The sequence below is a fragment of the Ixodes scapularis genome, unplaced genomic scaffold, assembly GCF_016920785.2.
Source record: "Ixodes scapularis isolate PalLabHiFi unplaced genomic scaffold, ASM1692078v2 PGA_scaffold3__209_contigs__length_174095766, whole genome shotgun sequence".
NCBI lineage: Eukaryota > Metazoa > Arthropoda > Arachnida > Ixodida > Ixodidae > Ixodes > Ixodes scapularis.
In genome coordinates, this window is record NW_024609868.1 from 158170491 (window position 1) to 158181929 (window position 11439).

The 11439-nt window shown below is 48.4% G+C and overlaps 1 pseudogene; it reads right to left on the reverse strand.

Moving 5' to 3' along the window:
* Positions 1–826: 826 nt before the first annotated feature.
* LOC8035503 lies at positions 827–10911 on the reverse strand (annotated as a pseudogene).
* Between the last annotated feature and the right edge of the window lie 528 nt (positions 10912–11439).

Sequence of the window (11439 nt, forward strand, 5' to 3'; positions counted from 1 at the left end):
AACGTGATGGGAAAGATATCAGCGAGGGGGGCAGCCACCAATGTTTTAGAACAGAACTGTAGCATGTGCTCTTTGGAGTCTTAGAGGATGGTGGTACAAGAGAAAAAAAGGGCCTCTGAGTAAAACTTCGGCTGACTTTAGATCTTTACACAGATTTATTCTGAATGAAAATATTGCACACTTCCCTAGAATATTCACATTAATTTTATTGCATATATGGAAGTCAATTGGCAGTTTATTAGTAAAAGGAAATTTTTACATAAGAAATATCACAAGCACAAAACGCCTGCTCCACGAAGATGTCCGTCACATTGGCACTTCTCAGCCTGACATGCCATACTCTTTCCTCTACGAGTGTCGGAAACTAGCACCGTTTGCGGCATGCCAACCAACCGCCCATAGACTGGCATGGCATGCTACATGCAGAGCTACTGACCGACAATCTGGAGAGAAGGGGCAAGTTAGTGAAAGGTGCCAATCTGACAGGCATCTCTTCCTAAAGGAAAGCGTTGGCTGGGGTTCTTGCCACATTCAAGGGTCCCTGTGAAGCCGTGCGTCTAGAGGCACTAGGCAGGTTTTTGAAATTCTTTTTATGGCCATGGCTTTTTATGGCTTCTTACCCCCACAGGCCTAAGCGCCATCCTCGTCAATAAATGCTTCATCTATTCATCCATGGCCGTAGCTGAACCCGTGCACTCTAAGCATTCTAATACTATCCAGAAACTATGGCCATGAAGGGCCTATATCCTCACTAAAATGTGATCAAAAGTAGAGAATGCCCCGAAATTCTTTTTATTAATTATAAATAAATAAATGAGTTTTGAAGTCATAATACCTGGACATCACGTTTGATCTGTGGATTTCTAACATGAACACAGAACTGGAAGTATGCGTTCGAAGTACACGTTCTTCACTTTGGTGAGCAGAGACCACAGGAAAGCTTCATCAAGACTTACACTTAAAACTTCTATGCTGCTATCAAAGTCCGCATAAACAACAAGGTCGCATGTCCTCACATCTAAAAGCGCCATTCCCAGCTGCACCTGGGCATAGTGGGTATGACGCACCTTGAGCGTGTAAATACCTGCATCATCTTTCTCGAGAAAGTCACAGGTTGCAAGGAGAGCTTCTGCGCTCATGGTCTGCCCCTTGGTAGGGCACTTGATCTCCAGCAACTTTGCTGGCCTTCCACCATCAAAGAGCACACCATCAGGAGAGCAGCCAAGCCAGGGGTTGCTTGGCGATACAATTAGGCCACAAGTGAACACTTGTACTTGTCTTGTAGCTTCATACTTCTGGCGTGCCTTGGGCTCTGACCGTTTACCGTACGCCGTCGCAGCGTTGCCGCGGAACGATGGCTGCATTGTCGACCGCACCTTCTTGTCCCAGTCGCCCTGCTTGTATCTGTACAATGGATAGCACGTTGTTCCTGCAATAAAGTGCAGCCAACAGCAAATGTTCTCATTGTAAAAACCACAGTGCATACAAAAAAAGAAAAAATATGCCTTTCTTGCAGTTAGAAAACAACCAGCACCAGTCAAGAACACTGGGCAGGCGTATGAGCTCATCATTCATGATTCATGGCAGACCATACCAAATAAGAAATATGTCCCTTAAATGAAATCACTGGCATGCTGGTAGTCATCAAGGAACGAAGTAGCGGAGAACTCTTAAAACATGGGATGGCACAGCACATCTTTCAAGTAGCAACAAATATTCCCAAAATTCAATGTTTCCTTCTCTTTGGAAAAGGTGCTTGTGCCTCCCTTGTTCTATATGTTAAATCTTCGCTCCCTGGATATACTTCCATTCAGTTTATTTGATAACTCGACAAAATATTTCAACGGAATTGTTTTTGTTGGGAACAAACTAACTGAACACACTTCTATTCTGGCTTGATTTAGCATAAAATAAGAACAGTAATGACACTAGGGGGAAACATGCAATAAAGAAACCTAGAGGAAAGGTTCTGGATCTGTTCCCATTTTATGGTCCAGAGGTCTCGAAATGTTGATATGTTATTCGTCCAAGTTCCCTTTGAATTTGTGTTCCGAGCGAGATAATTATGTTCCCTAATAATAAAACTTGGAGAAAGTCTAGAACGCAAATGTGCAACTCAGGTGTTTATGCTTTTCTATTTCAGTATTCCCGATTGTGAGGTTCCCATTTGTCATGAACAAATTTCAGGAGCCGAAATGACGGTTTGAACCCAAGTACGAGCTCTGGCATATCTCCATAGATTTTTATAACCATGCTCACTGGCCACAGCTATATCACCATTAAAGCTGTGTCACATTCAGCACCTTCATGTGTATGAGTTTGCATCAGGATTGTGACTTGAAGCCATTTTGCGATTCTACGGGAAAGTCAATATTGGAAGTGTTCTTTTTTTATCAAACTGCAGAGTGTTGATAAAAGACACAACCTTAAAGTTGCACCAAAGACGTTTCTGAGATTGTCTGTTCTTGGTGGTAACTCATTCAACATGCTGTAAGCATCCTAAATATCCAAAAATTATGCTTGTGCAATACTCATTTTACTAGTAAAAATGTGATTTACAATCGGGATGCGCCCTTTTTTGAGCCGGACTTTCCGCACAAAAAGGGCGGAGCATAATCCAGCCGACCGGGCGGTGGGATGACGACACTGCTCGTCAGCGAACCTTAAGCTGCCATTCCGATAGCAGACGACGCCACGCCGTCTGCTATGGGAGCGACAGCTTAGGTTGACTGACGAGCAGTGTCGCCACGCCGCCATCCGCTCGGCTGGATTATGCCCCGCTCTTTTTGTGCCGAAAGTTCGGTGCAAAAAGGGGCTCATCCCGATTGCAAATCACATTTTTAGTAGAAAAACGCGCTATCCACGAGCATAATTTTTTTATATTTAGGATGCACAGAGCCCATCGAATGAGTTACCATTAAGGACAGATGATCTCAGAACCGTCTTTGGTGCACCTTTAAGGCACACACTAAGGCGAGCAATATGCGAAACACCGCTTTTGATTAATGTTAAATCAAAACCAATGAAACATATTTTCAAAACATTTCCAATGCTCACTAATACAGTTTAGCAAGCCTCTGGACATCTCGGAAACATTTAACATCTGTCTTGTAGTGTGAATAAAGATTTGCTCTGCACACACGCCACTTGCCTGTAATCCGGCAGCGGCGTTGCATCATCCAGGCTGCCTTGTTGTCTTTCGTGTCGCGCAGCAAGGTGCAGCTGTTTCCATAGAAACAACTACTTCCTTGTTGTAGAAGTTGGCACAGCCTTCTGGAGGAGAGGCAGGGATTGCAGCAAGCCTCTTCAGGAGAACACTGCCCTCACAGCTCTCTACAACCTGGCAGAACCTCTCGTCCAACCTTGTGGGCTCCGGGACACTGGAATAGCACACACACACAAACAATACTATGCCTGCGGCCCAAATCAAACTGATGCACACCAATTATACCTAGGGTGACCACCCGTCCCGTGACTCGCGGGACTGTCCCGCATCGAGGGCTCGTGTCCCACGTCCCGCGAGGAATTCCCGAATCTTCAAAATGTCCCACATTTCACACTGTTGTAAAATTCACTCTGCAACTCATGGTGCTGCCGAACAACGTGGCACGGAAAAGCGCTGAGGTCGCTGGTAATCGTGCGAATCGCAATGGTACACCATTTTCTACACAAGAATTGCAGGAAGCAACCGTCGTTCTTGCAGCAGATCCGACGCACATGCGCCGTTGTGCCTCTCCCTTTGGTAGGAAAATATTGTAAGAAAAAATTGTTCGTCAAAAGTTTAGATACAAATTATTGTAATTATTTTCAAATCGCTGCTTCAATTTGAAAGGGTTGCTGTGGCATCTTTTTTTTTCTTCAGTGAAGCCAGTCACACAAAGCAAAAAGCGTGCAACTCACAAAGGTTGAAAAGAAAATAATCTTAAAAATTTATGTAGGGCCATGTTGATAAAAGTAAGCGTTGACAGGGAACAATAACTCGAAAAAGATTTACGGTTTCTTATTTCCATTTGATGAATTGAGTTCTGCTGCAACAGATTTTTATGTTTTCAGCTTCGACACATTTAATAACATATTTAGCATTAAAAATATGTCACTGGGAGTGAAAATTATTTTAACTTAATTGCTGCTATACAATTTGTAGGTGTATAAACAGCACAGGATATTCAATCTGTTAACAGCCTCGCTTCATGGTGTGCGTGTTGATAAACGTCCTCTAACCCCCGCCCTGCCCTGCGTGTCCCGCATTTCGCTAGCAGGAAGGTGGTCACCCTAATTATACCACATACTTCCTTTTTTTTTCATTTACTATGCAAGACAAATATCATATGGGGATCAAATGCTACTAATAAGTGCATGCTTGCCCTATGTGGCCCTCATACTGTTTTGTTTTGTCTACACAATGCTTGAGAGTAAAACACCAACCATTGCACACGATCCAACGTACTAACTTATTATTGAATCGTGTATTGCCTATTTAATGGTCTTGCCAAGTTCCAATTACGCCTTGGGGCCATATAAGCATGTCCCTGGCTCACCTGCATGACTGTTCAACCCGCCGCCGCCTCCTAAAAAAAAAAGTAAAAATCCATAAACAAAAATTAACCTATGTCTTTGTACAGATGATACTTTGAAGCCATTCGAGTAGAATTCTCATAAGCAAAGTTGAATTACATTTCTCCAACAAAATGCTCCCATGTCTCGAGAAAGAATTTAATGAGCCGAGAGATCTCTGGGCTGGTTGTGTGTCAAAGGCTTTTTGAAAGGATAGGCGGCCAACATACAGCCAAAGCAGACAGCTGTGCACCGACTAATAAAATAAACATTCGATGTGGCTGCAGTCACTAGTTATAATTCCAATCATTGTTGTCCCATTATCCTAATCTTTATTGGTGGCATAGTGCCACAAATAAAGATTAGGACTAATGGGACGACACCACGGCGATGAAAAACTGATTGTGCGGTGCCACTGACACCGCACAATCAGTGTTGCCCCATTTCTTTTGATTAAATTGCTTATTAGGCTTTTGTTATGTCGGAACAGCCATAGTTGGCTTACTGATGTTTAATATATACAAGAAAAAGGAGCAAGACCGGCCCTATGGCCGTTACAGTTGGGAGCCAGGGATCGAATGCCTCAGTCCGGGGGGCCACACTCGGAAAGCGCGCGCCCTTCTTCGTCCTGCTGCTGATGATAGCTGTTTGCAGAAGAACTGCGAACATATTAATTCTTCCCCCCTACGTTGAAGTCCTTAAAACGGTCTGGAAGACGTCTGGCCTGTGGAGACCGCAGTTGACTTCCGGACACTTGGGATGTTTTGGTTGCTGGCAGTTGTTGGGGAGCATTTGGCTCACCCAGGTCATCTGTCACACTCCACTCTGCCGGTTGCGTCGAGGTCTCTTCTGCTTGTGTCGTTTTCCGAATATGGTCCAAGTGGCGACGTACCTTGCCACCGGCGCATTCAATGAGCCAAGAACGTGGACCTGCCCATCGCAAGATCTTGCCTCGAACCCAGTCTGGCTTAGTTGGGAACCGGCGAACCAGTACTCTCTCCCCTCTGGCGAAGCGGCGAGCTGGACCCAGTGGATCTTGACTTTCCTTGGCCTCCGCTGCTGTCTTCGGCTGAAGTAGGTCAAGGGGGCAGGGTGCTCTCTGCCAAACATCACTTTCGCCGGTGTCACTCCTGAAGCACTGTAGGCCGTGGAGTGCTGTCGAAAGAGGACGCGAGCAAGTATGCTTCCGCTTGTATCTTTTAGAAGTGCCCTCTTGAGTTCAGCGACATATCGTTCTGCCTGTCCATTAGTTGCAGGGTGATATGCTGCAGCAGTTACGGCTTGCACACCATTTGAAGCGTAGAACTTCTTAATCTTGTTGGAGACGAATGCGCTTCCATTGTCGGAGACAACTTTCCGCGGAATACCAAACCTACCAAAAAGGTTCCGTAGCGCATTAATAACAGCAACCGATGTTGCTCGAGACATGTGACGTACCTCCACTCACTTTGTGCTCGCGTCAACTACAACAAGGTAGGACTGTCCGTGCACTGGCCCTGCGAAATCTAGATGAAGCGTGTGCTAGGGTGTCTCTGAACGTTCATAGACAGGCATCGGAGCCTTTGGTGGGTTCTTCTGTGTCGTTTGGCATACACGGCAGTTCTGTACCGTCCCCTCAATCTCGCTGTCAAGCCCCGGCCACCAGACGTAGCTCCGTGCACACTTCTTCATTGCCACCATGCCCCTGTGGCCTGCGTGCTTAAGCGCTAGGACATGAGGACGTGCTGTCGTGGGGATGATGATCCGAGAGCCCCAGGTAAGGCACTCTTGGAGAAGTGCCAGTGCTGCAGCTCTCTGCTTGTATGGCGTGAACCTGTCACCTTTGAGTTTGTCCACTGTGCCGTTCTGTATGGCAGTGTACAGTTCACACAAAGTGCTGTCGTGCTGCATCAGACAAGCTATCTCCGTGGCTGTGAATGGTGGTGTTTATAAGGCTTCAAACATTAGTATGTCACCAGGTGGCTATGGCTCATCCTCACCGTCTGGTAGTGGCAGACGGCTCAATGCATCAGTGTTTTGGTGGTTCTTGCCCTGCCGGTAGACAATGTCATAGTCATATGAAGACAGTTTCATGCACCATCTGGCCATCCGTGGAGACAGGACTTGAGCCGTCGGTTTCTTTGGGCCAAGAATGCCCAGCAAAGGTTGATGGTCAGTGATGAATGTCACTTTCCTTCCCACAATATACTTGTGGAATTTGTGGGCTCCAAACACCACTGTGAGGCCCTCTCTGTCCAGTTGGGCGTAGTTCCGTTCTGCTGGTCCAAGGGTACGTGGAGCGAAAGCGATCAATGCCTCTTGCCCCTGGTCGTCACGTTGAGAAAGGATTGCTCCGACGCCGTAAGGCGAAGCGTCGCAGGACACAAAAAGTTCTTTCCTTTCGTCGTAGTGCGCCAGTACTGTCTGCTTGATGAGCAAGCTCTTCAGTTGTTCAAATGCTTCCTGGTGCCTGTCTTCCCATCTCCACACAGTGTTCTTCTGAAGGAGTTCATAAAGACAGCTGGCGATAGCTGCCCTGTCTTTCAGGAATCTGTCGTAGAATGCAAGCATTTTGAGAAATGTCTGTAAGGCCTGTTTACAAGTCGGCGCTGGAGCATCCACAATGGCTCGAACCTTCTCCTCTGTAGTGTGGACGCCCGATTCGTCAATTCGGTGTCCCAGAAAGAAGACCTCCCGAACCTTGAAGCAGCATTTGTCTTTTGCAAGGCGTAGATTGAACTTCTCCAGTTGTTTCAGAACAGCTTCCAGTCCCGTGGAATCCTATGTGGCATCCCTTCCACCGACGATCACATCATCCAGGTATGTGCATACACTTGGGAGACCAGTCAACATCGACTCCATGAAGCGCTGGGATATGGCTGGCGCCGCCGAAATCCCAAATGGAAGCCGTTTGACCTTGTAAAGTCCTTTCAGCGTGTTGAGGTTCAGGACCTCTGCTGTCTCAGGAGTTATGCAGAGCTGTTGATAAGCCTGGGTCAGATCGAGGGTGCTAAATACCTTGCTTCCTGTCAAGTTGCTGATGGCTTTGTTTGATGTCGGCAGTGGGTAAGCTGCCCTTTTAGCTGCTAAGTTCACTGTGCAGCTGTAATCGCCACAGATGCGTAGCGTGCGGTTCTTCTTACATACCAATACCAGGGGCGTTGCCCAGTTTGAGTGCAGAGTTGGCTCTATTATGCCCTGGTCTTGCAGTCGATCCAGTTCAGCTTCTACAGCTGATCGCAAAGCAAAGGGGACCGACCATGCTTTCAAGAACTTCGGTGCTGTGCCCTCGAGCTGATCAAGTTGTACTGCAGGACCGACATGTGCTGTGATGTCTTCGCCGAACACAGACTGGTACTTGTCTCGCAGCTTGGAGACAAACTTGCCGTCCGACACATCATTGATTCCAGCGATGTCTATCCCGAGGTGTGAAAACCAGTTCCACCCTAGAAGGTTACTCTCGGCTCCTCTGACAACCAAGAGCGGCAATTTGCAGGTCTTGCTTTTGCGTGTTACCTGCACGTCTGTGGTACCCAATTCTCGAAGCGACTGGCCGGACCACGTGCGCAGGAAGACTTTGCTGGTTTCCAGCCGTGGCGGGTCGTTAGTCCATGTGGAGCCGAATGTTGCTTCACTGACTTCGACTTCGAAGGTGAGGCGCTTGTTGTCAACCGACACTTTCAGTGTGAACTTCGGCGCGCTGTAGCAGTTGTCACCGAGTTGAGCTCGTACAGTGTCGACGTGTCCACTGAGCGTTGGTGACTGACGTCTGGTGCAGTTGTCTGCAGCAAGGTGTGTGATTGCTCTATGCTGTGGTTCTTGTGCGAGCTGTCTGTGTCTTTTCGTTTTTTGATGCACGCTTTTTCAATGTGCCCAATTTTCTTGCAGTAGTTGTAAATCTACAAGTGTCCGGGCTGTGCTGTGCGTCGCACCGCCAGCAGCGTTGAGCGTTCCGAGCTTTTAGACGGTTTCTGGGCCGATCTTCGTTCCGTGTCTGGCAGCTAGTTGCACTTGCCTTGTGCACGTCTTTGAATTCCGACTTCACCTTTTTCAGGGGCGAAGCTCCTTAGGGGCTAGCCATGTCCGTACGTCCGTCCGCTGTCTGGTGCACGTGCTCCTGCTGGTGAGCTCACGTGCTCACGAGCACGTGCTTGTGTAGGGAAAAAAAAGCCGCATCTCCACGTGGTGAATGATGTTGATTGGGGCGAAGCTCTGGTGGTCCTTGTCTGCGTAGACTGTGAGCCGCAGCATGCTGAGCCTTTCGTTCGTTTTCATCCATGTCAGAAAGAGAATGTGTGGTATGGAACGTGGTTACATACGCATTTGAGCATTTGACCGCAGCGTGACATGGATGAAAACGAACGAAAAGCTCGACATGCTGTGGCTCAGCGTCTACCCAGACAAGCACCAGCAGAGCTTTGCGCCAATCAACAGCAGTCGCCACGTGGAGGTGCGGTTTTTTTTATCCTCTACGGCATTCTCTGCTCTCAGGGCGAAGTCGAAGGCCTTCTGAAAGGGCAAGTCTTTTTCAGCAAAGAGGTGCTGCTGCACTTGCTCGCTCCGCAGGCCACACACGAAGCGATCCCGCAGCATCACTTCCAGGAGAAGGACAGTCGGGTTTGTCGCTTGATCTGCGCTGGTACCGAAGTTACAGTCCGCAGCGAGCTTCTTCAGGGCTGTCTTGTAAGCACTGACCGTCTCGCCGACCTCCTGGTCGCGACGTTATAAGCGTGCTCTGCTGAAGACTTCGGAAGGGGTCGGGTCAAAGTGAGCCCTCAGAAATTGGACGATCTCGTCGAAGGTCACCTGGCTTGGCTGCTTGGGTTGTACGAGCACGCAGACCACATCGTAGGTCTCCACCCCGCACAGTGTCAGCAGGTGTGCACATTTCTTCAAGCGTCCTTTACATCGTTAGCCTCGAGAAAAAAAACTGGAGCCGCCTGTACCAGGATTTCCATGAGCTGGAGCTGCCGTCGAACTCTGGAATGCGACCAAACTCAGGCATGTCCATGGCGTTGCGCTGGTGGGCATTCGTTGTCGAGGCAGGGTGTCTGGTGGGTCGTGAGTTTCCCTTGTCGGCAATTGTTATGTCGGAACAGCCATAGTTAATGGCTGTTCCGACACTGAGGAACAAGAATGACCCTATGGCCGTTACAGTCGGGAGCCAGTGGTCGAATGCCTCAGCCCGGGGGGCCACACTCAAAAAGCGCGCGCCCTCCTTCGTCCTGCTGCTGATGGTAGCTGTTCGCAGAACTGCAAACACATAAGTTTTTATACTGTGCCAGCCCTTTATTTCATGGAGTGATTGCATAAAAAAATTAAACTTTAAGTCTGCGAGAAGACAAAATTTATTATGAAAGCTGAACCAAAGACACTTCAGAAGAGCAGTTCGTAAATACCTGTGCTTGGAAAGTGCAGAATTGAAGCAAGCCCCCATCAGCTGCTTCAGGGTGTCTGCCTCCTCTTCAGGTGCAAGTTCCAGGGGAGCTGGCAGAGTCTTAACGTGGCAGAAGGCCTTCAGCTGTAAAGGCTCTCCATAAAGAGCTTGCCCAGGAGTTTTCTTCCACGTACACTCCTTATCTGTGGAGCTCAGCTCTTCCAGCCGGTGAATTCCCGTTCTGCAAGATGAAACCGAAACCAAAAGTTGTTACAGATGAAGCAACCTGCCTGTTCTCAATTTTGATGTATGTACTGTTGCGTATGTTGACTCTTAGTTCCATCGTGCCACAATTAAGTCTGCGGTTGATGAAACGGCGAAACCCGACCACGTTAACGCACGGTGCGGTTGACCACAGCAGAGAAACGTTCAGGGTACCGCCCATTTCCCGAAATCGCGGTAGTCCTGATCGCGCGCGCTTAAAGCCGAATCGACTACCGTGCTTTAATGAGAGACGTCAGCGTGCGAAAACACCTGTGCCCGCGAGCACGCCCGCGCCCATAAAAGTATCGGCGAGCAACGATCAGGGATGCCGTAAGGCCATCTCGTACTCGCGCCGCACAACGAGGCCCGTTTGTGGGTACATACCTGTTGCAATGTAGAAGAGCGGCCACTGTGTGCTTGCAGCATTCCGACGGGCCTGCCACGCACGAGCAGATTGCCCTCTCGACTCTGAACTTGCAGCTGTCACCTCCCGCAACAAGCTCCACGTTGATTTCATGGGGGTCTCCCCTCACGCTGCTCGTCGCGAGGCACAAGGCAAAAATACTTACCTTGTCCTCGGACGATGTCGTTTTTCCGCAGAGGAAAAGGTGACCTGCCTGAAGTAGACGGTCTGCCTCCTCATAGCAACGCGAATATTTCGTCGCATTCGCAAAATCCAGAATGCTAGTCAGCAGCAAGGCTCTGCCCGCATTTTCGACCCTCAATACTTCCGCCATTTTGAAACTGCAGCAGTGCCCCCTATAGTTAGTTGGAGTCGCGAATAGCCTACTGATACATACATCTGCCGATATTTATAAAATGCTCGTTCATTTGGTTTACCATTTCAACGCCCGTCACCTCATTCCCCTTGATTAGGACTTCTTTCACTGCGCTTTTCTGTTCTTTTAGGTTTGCTACAGTATTAAAAGCTTCCCATACTTTCCTTTGGTCATTGTGAACAGATATAAATTTATTGTGGTAATACTGGCGTTTAGCCGCCTTCAAATCCGAGTTTACTTTATTCCTCATTATTTTTTTATAGTCTCTTAGCACGTTCAGATCAGTCCCGGGCTTCCGCCAATGTAGAAGCCCAAGCAGGCTTGTCGACCTTGCGACTGTCACCCGTGTAAAAGCTTGACCACACTAGCGGGAACGGTGCCGCCGGTCGGCACCGCCGTCCGGAGTCCCAACGCGAGGAGGCCACATTGGCCTCCGTTTTGCGGGCGTCACTTGACGGCACTGGCTGTCGCGATCGCGCCTCCCGT